This window comes from Aythya fuligula, chromosome W (assembly GCF_009819795.1).
Source record: "Aythya fuligula isolate bAytFul2 chromosome W, bAytFul2.pri, whole genome shotgun sequence".
In the NCBI taxonomy this organism is placed as follows: Eukaryota; Metazoa; Chordata; class Aves; order Anseriformes; family Anatidae; genus Aythya; species Aythya fuligula.
In genome coordinates this window covers 8,293,718-8,306,120 of record NC_045594.1, presented here as the reverse complement: position 1 = coordinate 8,306,120, position 12,403 = coordinate 8,293,718, and positions in this window count along the sequence as shown.

Here is a 12,403-nt window from a genome sequence, read left to right as displayed (position 1 = left end):
GTTATAATTCCAGAAAAGAGAGAGGACAGCTGTTCTTATAGCTATTATCCAAAGAAATGTTGTCAGACACCTGAGGCTAGAGGGCACCAATGCAGACCCCACCCTACAGTGTTCACTTTGAAGAACACTGTGGAAAGGATTCCTTTGAGAGTTGAAATCTTGCATCTCTTACAGCTGTTTCAAGCTCAGAGGTTTGTTGTGTGATTGACTTCTTATGACCTCCATCCATTACCAAGTTGCCTCAGAGTAAAGATGCCTCAGAGTTAAGAGCTGATTTCTTAAAAATGTATATCAAACAGCTTACATATATATCAGTTTATATATATAATTTATAATTTAAATAATTTAATTATGTGTATATATATATATATAAAATACCTATCACCATGTTGATAATCACTCTTTGGAAACAGTCTGATTGTAGAGGTAAGAACAAGAGTTGGTTGGCTTTTTAGTACCTCATACATGTATGTGTATGTGTGTGTGTATTTATCTGGATGAGCTATGCAAGAGTTAGTTATTGCAGGATTATTTTCTTTGTCAAATGTTTTGCAAATAAAACTGGCTTGATAAATTTCCTATGAACTTCACCAAGTGGACTTTTTCCAGTGGACTTTGGTACTTCAGTTGTGAAAGACATAAATGAGCCTGAAATCAAACACTGTTAAATTATTATCATTCCTGAAGTAGCATGTTATTTTTACCATTTACCATGTTGAACCAGTGTAATTATCACCAGTAGCTGTTTCCATCAGTGATAGCCTGGCTTTATGCACTTTATTCTTTGAGAAGATAAAGAAACTTACACAAATAAGTACACCAAAATTATTGTTCATCCTCCTTTTTCCTATTTCATATTTTCCATTAAAATGGTCAGAGAAAGTGTCTGTTTGTGGATAAATCATCATATCATATAAATAAATAGAAGACATGGTTTAATAAAAAATATTCTGTCTTACTGTAAAATATGTCAATAATCTTTATGTCAGACTATTCCTAAAGCAATATATACCTAAGCAGAGTGACAGCAACAACAGTTGGGAAGTAGACTGTGAGCAGTAGGATGCATTGTTTAGTTATTACCTGAATTAGTAACAAAATGCAATGAAAGCATATGTCAATATGATAACATTATTCCAAACAAATTGTTTGGTTTAGAGTTTAATTAAGTGTCAATCTGTATCTTTGGAAAGATTTTGAGATCCAAAGAGCATTGTATAGTTAAGAATATAAGAAAAAAAAAATATTTAACCTCTGTATAACTGTTAATCTATAAAAATGCTTTATGGAGCTCATTTGCATTGTTTTATGTGGAAATATAAAAGATCTTGAAAAACAACAACAAATGCTTGATCTTATTGTGGTAGTGAGGTACTATCTGATAGTGAGAAAAAGTAGAGAGGTCTATAGAACTTTTAACCTATTTGATAATGTGAATCAGTTCGTTGGTTCTTTGTGCTTGTTTAGCTCAAAAAAGGTATTACAGACATATACAAATTTTTATGGTGTATTACTGCTCTGGTATAAGTTGTTTTTAAGCCAGTGGAGCTGAGGGATCTAGAAAGCTGCCTCTTTAATTCCTCTCATCTAATTCAGTAGCAAAATGTAAGAACACTTATGCCCTCAGACTTCTTGTTTTGGAAACAGTAACTCTTCAGACACCTTCTGTCAGGAGATAACTCCTGAAACTTAAATGAAACTGAGATGTTCAATTTATTTCAAGAGTTGACTAATAAATCCTTCATGTATCATATATTGTTGCAGCTTACTGTGCAAGAACTTGATCCCCCTCACTATCTTTCAGTTTGTTCTTAATGAAAGCCTTCTAAAATCCTTTACAAAACCATTAATGTTTTTAATATTGCTCCCTTTCATTTTACACACTGTTATAATCTTCAATGCCACTGTTGATTTTCACAGAGCTCTCAGAAAAAAGAAAATGTCACTGAATCTTGAAACCTGCTAGAAAGTTTTGTTAACTTGGATTATCTGTGTTTCAGGCACTGAACAAGAGTTGTCCTCTATTAATCTGTGGCTTGGAAACCTTTCTGCTTAAGAAGGAATAAATTTACAGCAATTCTGCATCCAAGTTTTACTACAGTCAGAATTTTAAGAGAATATGTTAATATGCAAAGCTGCATGACTTTGAAAAGAGAATCTGTTAAACTCCTGAACATTCCCAAGACACAATCCCAAGATACAATTTCTGGAAGGCTACCTAATCAAGAATTTAAGCCACAGTAACCACCTCTCCTTAACCTTACAGCACCTGGCAGTAGCAGATGTTTTCAGGAGCTTATTGAAGGAACAATAAAAAGGCTCTTTTGAAAACCTCTGTTTTCTTTCAGTGGCTTAACTGCTTGCAGATGTATGTACTGAATCAAAATCTTTAACTTACAACTGAAAATGAAAACTCCAGAGAGCATTGTAATTGGATCTTCCTGTTTCCCCAAGGCATCCTAGAACCTTGGCAAGTAAGGACCTGTGGTATAAACAGGTATATTTTTTTTGTTCACATTCTTGCTACCTGAATGTCACATGTACGTGCAAGCTCTTTTAACAGTTGGAGATGATATCAACATGAATCACAAACTGACCTTCACTATTTTGGAAAAAACAGGGCACTTTTTTTTTTTTTAACAAACAAACAAACAAACAAAAAATCCTAATTTATTATTTTTTTAATGTATTTTTCTTTTCTCCTTTCGCCATGCCCTTAACTTTCAAAATACTATACATGGTAGTTCTTGTCTGTTAATGCTGGAAGGTTACAAAAATTTTAATAATAAATAAGTTAAAAGAAAGAGACTTAAAACTCACAAGTATATTAAAACCATCTTGTTGTCTGAAGCCTACCAGAGACAAACATACTGATCCCACTGACTAGAGAAAGGAGGAAGAGGAAGAAAAATCTGCCTTAGCTGTATGTCTAAGGCAGAGAACTTACAAGTGGGAGCCTAGGTCCGTATTGGTAACAAATGTTCAAATCAGCACGAAACTGCTGCTTGTGATATTAATCCCTAAGAATATTTCAGGACTGGTCAGGTAAGTTCTAGTACTGTTGAAGGATTTTTGAAACAGCAAAGATCCCATGACTTGCTGCAGCTGAGCAAACCAAGCTACCAGGACGACTATGAGAAGTTCCCACCACAGTGTTCCCACATCGCCCAATTGAGGAATTTAGAAAAATATTGTTGCCAGCAGCTGGCTTCAAGGACAAGGTCTACGTGACTGCTAATCACAAGGGGGTTGTTTTCTTGCAGGTGGGGTTGTTTTCTTGCAGTTGTTTGTCTGAGTGCTTTTGACCAATAATCTTGTGTGAGACACTATCCGCCCCTCTTAAGTTTGCTATAAAAGTTAGGCTATTCGGGTAATAAAAGAGAGCATGATCTGACCATACTAGTGTCTGTCGTGTTTTCGGCCGTTCTTCCTGCAACATATGGCGCCTTAACAGGCTGAGACCCGCAGATGCTGAGAGACCTGACAGACGCTGAGAGAAGCTGAGAGACACTGAGAGACCTGAGAGACGCAGAGAGCCTAGGAACAGAGACATGGTTATACGCGGGACGCTGAGAGAATCGGAACACAGACCCGTACAGACGTGATGAGACGCAGAGACAGAGGAATCGCGGTGAGACGCGGAGCAGAATCACGGTGAGACGCGGAAAAGTGAAGTATCGCGGTGAGACGCGGGACATCCGGAGCCGAGTTGCTACGGGAGATCGGAGACGTCCGTGGAAACGGCAGACAACCGCCACCGTGTGGCGAGTTGGCACATAGCAGAGGGATGGAGATCACGACCCTGTGGCTCCTCTGACGTAACCACGGAGGAGGAAGCAGCTATCCAGCTTCTCTCTAGTATTCTCTCTAAGACAGTTGTATCTTGCAAGGTAAAAAAAAAGATCAAATCTTTGGTGCACTGGGCTCAGAAGTAGGGTTTTCTGAAGGAAATCCCTCTAATGTTTAGCCCAGATGAGTGGCAGCAGGTAGCAGATCGCTTATGGGATAAAGCCATCTCAAGTGGACAGCTAGATAAAGATGTAAGTGGGACGTGGCAGACAGTGATTGATGCGCTGTGCGGTATGAAAACCGAACAGCAGCTCGCTATGGTGACGCAAGATTTCTCAGTACCATCTGGGACTGACAGAACGCCGAGTACAAAACCTGAGACCTCAGGAACGTGGCTGGCACGATCTTTTTCATCGGTTCCTGCACCCACCCCGGTTCAGGGTATGACCTCTCCAATAAAGCAATCAGCGGCAGAAATAACTGAGGGACTATCGGAGCAGAGTGCTGATGGGGAGTGGGGGCTGCCCTCCCCACCCCCCGCGCAGGAAAATCTTGATGCAGCTGCGCTGCCGGCATCTGCGCCACTGCCAGGCAGCAATAAATCCACTCGGGATGCTTCGCCAATGAGAGGTGCAGCAGCAGGTTGCGAAAATCGACCTTCAATGGAGGAGCTGTTCCAAGAACTGCTAGAGAAATTGGAGAACTTAAAAATTACAGATTCGGAGGAGCTTCCACTCTCGTCTGCCCCCCCAGAGCCGACTCCCTTATTATCCGTCGCTACAACACCATCGGCACCAAGGAGAGACAAGTGCTCCAACATCATACGTGATGCTTTCATAGAAGGGCATAGGCATGCTACATCCTTGGCCTGCCCTATTATTATCGACCCTGTGCAAGGCACCAGATTGTGGCAGCCACATGACTGCAAGCTTCTACAACAAGCTTGAAAAATGGTTATGGACTATGGTTTACAATCCCAGGTGGCTCGACAGATAATGGATTCAATGGATTTTTCAGGCAAAACCAATGTGTCCACTTGACTGTCGAAACTTGGCGCGCTTATTGTTAACTCCTTCCCAATTGTTATTGTTTGAAAGGGAATGGTTGCAGTTAGCACGGGGGGAAGTGGGTCGACTATGTCAACCGGGGTACCCTCTGTATGGGATTACTGCAGAGATGTTAACGGGGATGGGTCCTTATCTCAATACCCAGATTCAGTTGCAGTTCCCTGCAATTATTCACCAAACAGCTGCACAGCTCACACTGAGGGCTCTTCTTAGTCTCCCAGGGGAAAAGAAAGCACCTCCATTCGCATCTGTAGAACAGGCCCCTGGGGAACCGTATGCTAAATTTATCGATCGGTTGCGGGCAGCAATTCCTGATCATCCTGATCTAACAGCGGAGTCTAAAAGCAGTGTGTTTAAAATGCTTGCATTTGATGATGCAAACCCCAAAACTCAAAACATCTTAGTTACACTGCTGAGAACCGCACTGGTAGAGGACAAGGTGGAAAGGGTACAGAGAGCTGATCAGTCCAGGTAACCAGATATGGTGGCATAAGACTGTCAGAGATTTGCTTTTACGTTACCCTCCATTAACAAACAAGCCCCGGCAAAGTGCTATGAATGGCTAGTGCTTCTGCAGGGGATGAGGAATTCCCCTACATTATGTCAATTATATGTGGCCTGGGCATTACAACCAATTTGGACAGCGTGGTGTGATGTAATTATTTACCATTATATGGATAACATTCGGTTTGGTAGGCCAGAATGCTTCCAGGATTCAGATTTAAAGTTTATTTGGGATACTTTGGAAGCAAAAGGGTTGAAGATAGCCCCAGAGAAGGTTCAACAGAAACAGCCATGGCTATACTTGGGATGGAAAATATCAGACTCTACTATTCATCCACAGAAAGGTGATATAACTATGGTGTTACATACTTTGACAGATGTACAAATGTTCCTGGATAATATTCAGTGGGGTTGCCACGTTGTACGGATTACTAATAACGACTTAGTTATATTACTACCTTTATTGCGAGGCATGAGTGCAGAGCCACAGATTACACTAACAAAAGACCACCGGCAGGCTCTTTCACAAATAGCTTCTAAGGTTGCAGCCGGCACTGCTTGCAGACATATAGCAGACATTGCACTCTCCTTCCTAATTAGCAATCATGTGTCTCATCCATTTGCGGTGATTGGTCAGTGGCAAAAAGAAAAGGGGGAGAGTAAGGGGCGACAAAGACAGAAACGGTATCAGGAGGATGCCACAGACACTAATAGCACGGGTAATAGGAGTAGTCTAAGTGACACAGGTGATGGCAAGGGTGGAATGATAGGGCAGCATTTTTGAGTTCTGGAATGGATTTTCCTACAAATTCAGCCAAAAATAAGTGTTCAAACACAGGCAGAAGCTATCGCAGAGTTAGTACGTGAGGGTTGACTCGGAGTATTGAGATCAGTGGGCAGGAACCAGGAGATCTGCCAGGATCTATTCAGGATCATTTGGAATGGTGTTTACAGGAATCCATACCACTACAAGAAGCTGTGTTAGATTGGTACCTGGGATTGGTACATTCCCAAACTCCAAAGGGGCCTCTCTGGCAAGTTATAAGATCATATAAATGGCAGGTAGTACCACGGCTTTCGTCCCGACCAGTGGTGGGTCGCACTGTATACACTGATGCAGGTGCGGCAAGTAGGAAGGCTGTGTATGAGTGGTACGAGAACGGAATTCCAGAGGAGACAGAGGATTCATTACAAACATTGGCATTGTCTGCAGTTGTTTGGGCTTGTCAGTGCTGGATGCATAAGCCGATTAATATCGTCTCAGGCTCTCTGTATGTTGTCAATGTTGTAAAACAGATAGAGGATGCCTTGATATGGCATACTAAGAGGGACAGATTATTTCTGCAGCTGTGAGATGGCATTCAGGAGAGAACTGCACCTTACTGTGTGTCCTGGTTTCAGTTAGAACAGAATTAATTTTCTTCCTAGTAGCTGGTGGAATGCTGTGTTTTGGCTTAGGATGAGAAGAGTGCTGATAACACCCCGATGTTTTAATTGTTGCAGAGCAGTGCTTACACCAAGCCAAGGACACCTCAGACTTTCGCTCTGCCCTGCCAACAGGCAGGCTGGGGGTGCAGTAAGAGCTGGGAGGGGACAGATCCAGGACAGGTGACCCAAACTAGCCAAAGGGGTATTCCATACCATCTGACGTCATGCTAAACAATATATAGGGGTGGCTAGCCGGGGGGAGGGGGCCGGACTGCTCGGGGTTAAGCTGGGCATCGGTCAGCGGGTGGTGAGCAATTGCATTGTGCATCACTTGTTTGTACATATTATTATTAGTAGTACTATTATCATCATTGTATTATTATTATTATTATTGTTATTATTTTCCTGTCTTAATAAACTGTCTTTATCTCAACTCACGGGCTTCACTTTCCATTTCTCTCCCCCGTCCCAGAGAGGGAGGGGGGAGGGTGAGCGAACGGCTGCGTGGTGTTTAGCTGCCAGCCGGGTTAAACCACGACAGTCTTTTTGGCGCCCAACGTGGGGCTCGAAAGGTTGAGATAAGGGCAGATCTGACCAGAGTGTGTTAAAGTAAAATTGGTGTAAGTATTAGACCTGCTTAATAGTCACTTGTCATAATGCTGATTGCTTTAATCTCAACTCTGCTGCGCCTGTTTTCCAAATTGAGCATTATAGCACGTTATTTTCCGTATGTGCTCTCTGTCATGTTGTTTATCCTTTCCGGGCCCTGGTTTCAGATCATTATGGTACTGTGTGTTGTATCAGTGGCTTATGAGATGATGAAATATATGGCCATGACTCTAACTTGGTATTTGTACTCAGTAACATCTTCGATTCTATACTTTGGAAACTGTATTTTGGAAACTATTAGCAATTATATCTGTTGCCTTTTTTCATTAGGGAGTCAATCTGTGGAGGGGAAAGGGGAAGATAATTTTTCTTACTTGATCACTCTCCCTTTCTCCTTCACCACCCTCTTATCCTCCGAGTTTATTACAATAGCTCTCCAAGATATTGAATATCCTTGGGATACTCAGACCAGCATAGTCTTGTTGTTCTGCCTCCTGAATGCGCTTCAGGTTCTGCTTAAAGTTAAACAACTACTTAGGAAGCTCATCCAGAGATCTGCCCGGAGGCAGTATAGTTGTGGGTGGCAGGGAGTATGGGAGGATATGGGCAGGCATCTAGAGCAGTTGGCACCCCCAGTGTTTTGGAAATTCACCCCTGAACAACTGCAAAATCCTCAAAAACTGGCAGAATGCTTGAAAAAAAGGTGTCATGATTCTGGCAGTTCCAAAGTAACACAAATCATTGTAACATGCTGGGGCCTGGCTCATGCCTATCGAGCTGCCATGGATACTGTTATCAACTTAGTGACAGACCCTGAGGCCACTCCAAGTCCCGTGACAGATCCAACGGCCACTGTGACCCCTACGGTGGACTCTGCAGCCGCTCCAGTCCCAGCTTCTGCAGATGCTCCAATCCCAGCTCCTGCAGCCACTCCAGTTCCAGTTCCTGAAGCCGCTCCAGTCCCAGTTCCTGCAGCCGCTCCAGTCCCAGCTCCTGCAGCTGCTCCAGTCCCAGTTCCTGCAGCCGCTCCAGTCCCAGTTCCTGCAGCCGCTCCAGTCCCAGTTCCTGCAGCCGCTCCAGTCCCAGCTCCTGCAGCTGCTCCGGTCCCAGCTCCTGCAGCCGCTCCAGCTCCGGTTCCTGCAGCCGCTCCAGCTCCAGTTCCTGCAGCTGCCCCAGCTCCGGTTCCTGCAGCCGCTCCAGTCCCAGCTCCTGCAGCTGCTCCGGTCCCAGCTCCTGCAGCCGCTCCAGCTCCGGTTCCTGCAGCCGCTCCAGCTCCAGTTCCTGCAGCTGCCCCAGCTCCGGTTCCTGCAGCCGCTCCAGCTCCAGCTCCTGCAGCCGCTCCAGCTCCAGTTCCTGCAGCCGCTCCAGATCCAGTTCCTGCAGCCGCTCCAGTTCCAGCCCCTGCAGCCGCTCCAGCTCCGGTTCCTGCAGCCGCTCCAGTTCCAGTTCCTGAAGCCGCTCCAGTCCCAGTTCCTGCAGCCGCTCCAGTCCCAGCTCCTGCAGCTGCTCCAGTCCCAGTTCCTGAAGCCGCTCCAGTCCCAGTTCCTGAAGCCGCTCCAGTCCCAGTTCCTGCAGCCGCTCCAGTCCCAGCTCCTGCAGCTGCTCCGGTCCCAGCTCCTGCAGCCGCTCCAGCTCCGGTTCCTGCAGCCGCTCCAGCTCCAGTTCCTGCAGCTGCCCCAGCTCCGGTTCCTGCAGCCGCTCCAGTCCCAGCTCCTGCAGCCGCTCCAGCTCCAGTTCCTGCAGCCGCTCCAGATCCAGTTCCTGCAGCCGCTCCAGTTCCAGCCCCTGCAGCCGCTCCAGCTCCGGTTCCTGCAGCCGCTCCAGTTCAAGCTCCTGCAGCCGCTCCAGTTCAAGCTCCTGCAGCCGCACCAGTTCCAGCTCCTGCAGCCGCTCCAGCTCCTGTGGCTGGGTCAGAGAAACGAGCTGTAGCAGTGCAAGTCGACCCTGCGGAGGGTATTCCAACCTCTGTGGCAGACCCTGTAACAAGGTCAGAGAAACGAGCAGTAGCAGTGCAAGCTGCCCCTGTAGAGAAGGTGAAAAAATTGTATAGAGATTCAGGTCGTTTAGAACGCAGAGAGTCTTCTGCCAAATCTAGGTATAGAGACAACGGAGACGACAACGACGCTGGGCCATCAAGGGTTCAGGAGGAGGAAGATGAGGATGCCGAAAAATCAACAGTAACTACCCGAAGCCTAAACGAGCGTGAGTTACGAGATGTGCGAAAAGATTTTGGTCGCTGTATAGGTGAGCAGCTTGTCACCTGGCTGCTCCGATGCTGGGACACTGGAGCCAATTGTGTGGAATTAGACGGCAGGGAAGCCAAGCGACTGGGATCCCTTGCTAGAGACGCAGGCATTGACAAAGCAATTGCAGATGGAACACAATCTCACAGCCTCTGGAGGCGTCTCCTCTCAGCTGTGAGGGAAAGGTATCCCTTCAAGGAAGAACTTTTATGTCTACCAGGCAAGTGGACCACTATGGAGAAGGGAATCCAGTACCTGAGGGAATTAGCCGTACGGGAAGTGATTTATGAGGATCCAGACCTCAGACCAACATCCAAAGATCCAGATGAAGTCAGGTGTACACGACCCATGTGGCGGAAGTTTGTACGGAGTGCACCATCATCATATGCCAGCTCATTGGCAATAATGGCCAGGAAAGAGGATGAGGAACCCACAGTGGATGAAGTGGCTAAACAACTCCGGCAGTACGAAGAAAGTCTCTCTTCTTCCTTACAGGCCTGCGTCTCAGCTGTGGAGAAACTTTCTGAAGAGTTCCACCAACTTAAAGAGAATCTATCTTCATCCCCACCTGAACCAACCAGTGTCCACCGACCAAAAGAGAACACTGTGGAGAAACTTTCTGAAAAGGTTCACCAACTTGAAGAGAGATTATTCTCCTCCGTACCTGTACAAAGCAGTGTCTCAGCTATCAGGGGTAGTGGTTCATCCACACAAGGAAGACGATATGGTGGGTACTCACCCCGTGCCACCCTGTGGTTTTACTTACGAGACCATGGAGAGGACATGAGAAAATGGGATGGAAAATCTGCCGCGACCCTAGAGGCACGGGTACGTGAGTTGCAAAAGAAAACAATCAGGAAAAAGGGGTTCTCTGAAAAGTTTGCTGCTCCAACTTCCAGCAGACAGTCCTTCAAACACAGAAACGAAGAAGATTCTGACCAGGATTAGGGAGGCCCTGCCTCCAGCCAGGGGGAGGAAAGGGACAATCGAGTTTATTGGACTGTGTGGATTCGATGGCCTGGCACGTCAGACGCACAGAAGTATAAGGCTTTAGTAGACACCGGTGCACAATGCACTATAATGCCATCGAGCTATAAAGGACCAGAGCCCATCTGTATTTGTGGAGTGACAGGGGGATCTCAGCAGTTGACTGTATTGGAGGCTGAAGTGAGTCTGACTGGGAATGAGTGGGAAAAGCACCGCATTGTGACTGGCCTGGATGCTCCATGTATCCTTGGCATAGACTACCCAAGAAGAGGATATTGCAAGGACCCAAAAGGGTTCCGGTGGGCTTTTGGTATAGCTGCCTTAGAGACAGAGGGCATTAAACAATTATCTACCTTGCCTGGTCTCTCAGAGGACCCCTCTGTTGTGGGGTTGCTGAGGGTCGAAGAACAGCAAGTGCCAATCGCTACCACAACTGTGCACTGGCGGCAATATCACACTAACCGGGACTCCCTGATTCCCATCCATAAGCTAATTCGTCAATTGGAGAGCCAAGGAGTGATCAGCAAGACTCATTCACCTTTCAATAGTCCCATATGGCCAGTGCGAAAGTCTAATGGTGAGTGGAGACTAACAGTGGACTATCGTGGCCTGAACGAAGTCACGCCACCACTTAGTGCTGCAGTGCCGGACATGCTGGAACTTCAGTACGAACTTGAATCGAAGTCAGCCAAGTGGTACGCCACAATTGATATCGCTAATGCATTTTTCTCCATCCCTCTAGCAGCAGAGTGCAGGCCACAGTTTGCTTTCACTTGGAGGGGAGTCCAATATACTTGGAATCGACTGCCCCAGGGGTGGAAACACAGCCCTACCATTTGCCATGGGCTGATCCAGTCTGCTCTGGAGCAGGGGGAAGCTCCTGAACACCTGCAGTACATCGATGACATTATTGTGTGGGGTGATACAGCAGAGGAAGTTTTCGAGAAAGGGAAGAAAATAGTCCAAATCCTTCTGAAAGCCGGTTTTGCCATAAAACAAAATAAAGTCAAAGGACCTGCACGAGAGATCCAGTTTTTAGGAATAAAATGGCAAGATGGACGTCGTCAAATCCCAATGGGTGTGATCAACAAAATAACAGCTATGTCTCCACCAACTAACAAAAAAGAAACACAGACTTTCCTAGGTGTTGTGGGGTTTTGGAGAATGCACATCCCAAATTACAGTCTGATTGTAAACCCGCTCTACCAAGTAACCCGTAAGAAGAATGAGTTTGAATGGGGCCCTGAACAACGACAAGCCTTTGAACAAATCAAGCAGGAAATAGTGCATGCAGTAGCCCTTGGGCCAGTTCGAACAGGACCAGATGTAAAGAATGTGCTCTACACTGCAGCCGGGGAGAACGGCCCCACCTGGAGCCTCTGGCAGAAAGAACCTGGGGAAACTCGAGGTCGGCCCCTGGGGTTTTGGAGCCGGGGATACAGAGGATCTGAGGCCCGCTATACTCCAACTGAAAAGGAGATATTGGCAGCATATGAAGGAGTTCGATCTGCTTCAGAGGTGGTCGGTACTGAAGCGCAGCTCCTCCTAGCACCCCGATTGCCGTTATAAGGCTGGATGTTCAAGGGAAGGGTCTCTTCTACGCATCATGCAACTGATGCTACATGGAGCAAGTGGGTTGCACTGATTACTCAGCGGGCTCGAATAGGAAACCCCAGTCGCCCAGGAATATTGGAAGTGATTATGGACTGGCCAGAAGGCAAATACTTTGGCATATCATCAGAGGAGGAGGTGGGTCGTGCTGAAGAAGCCCCACTG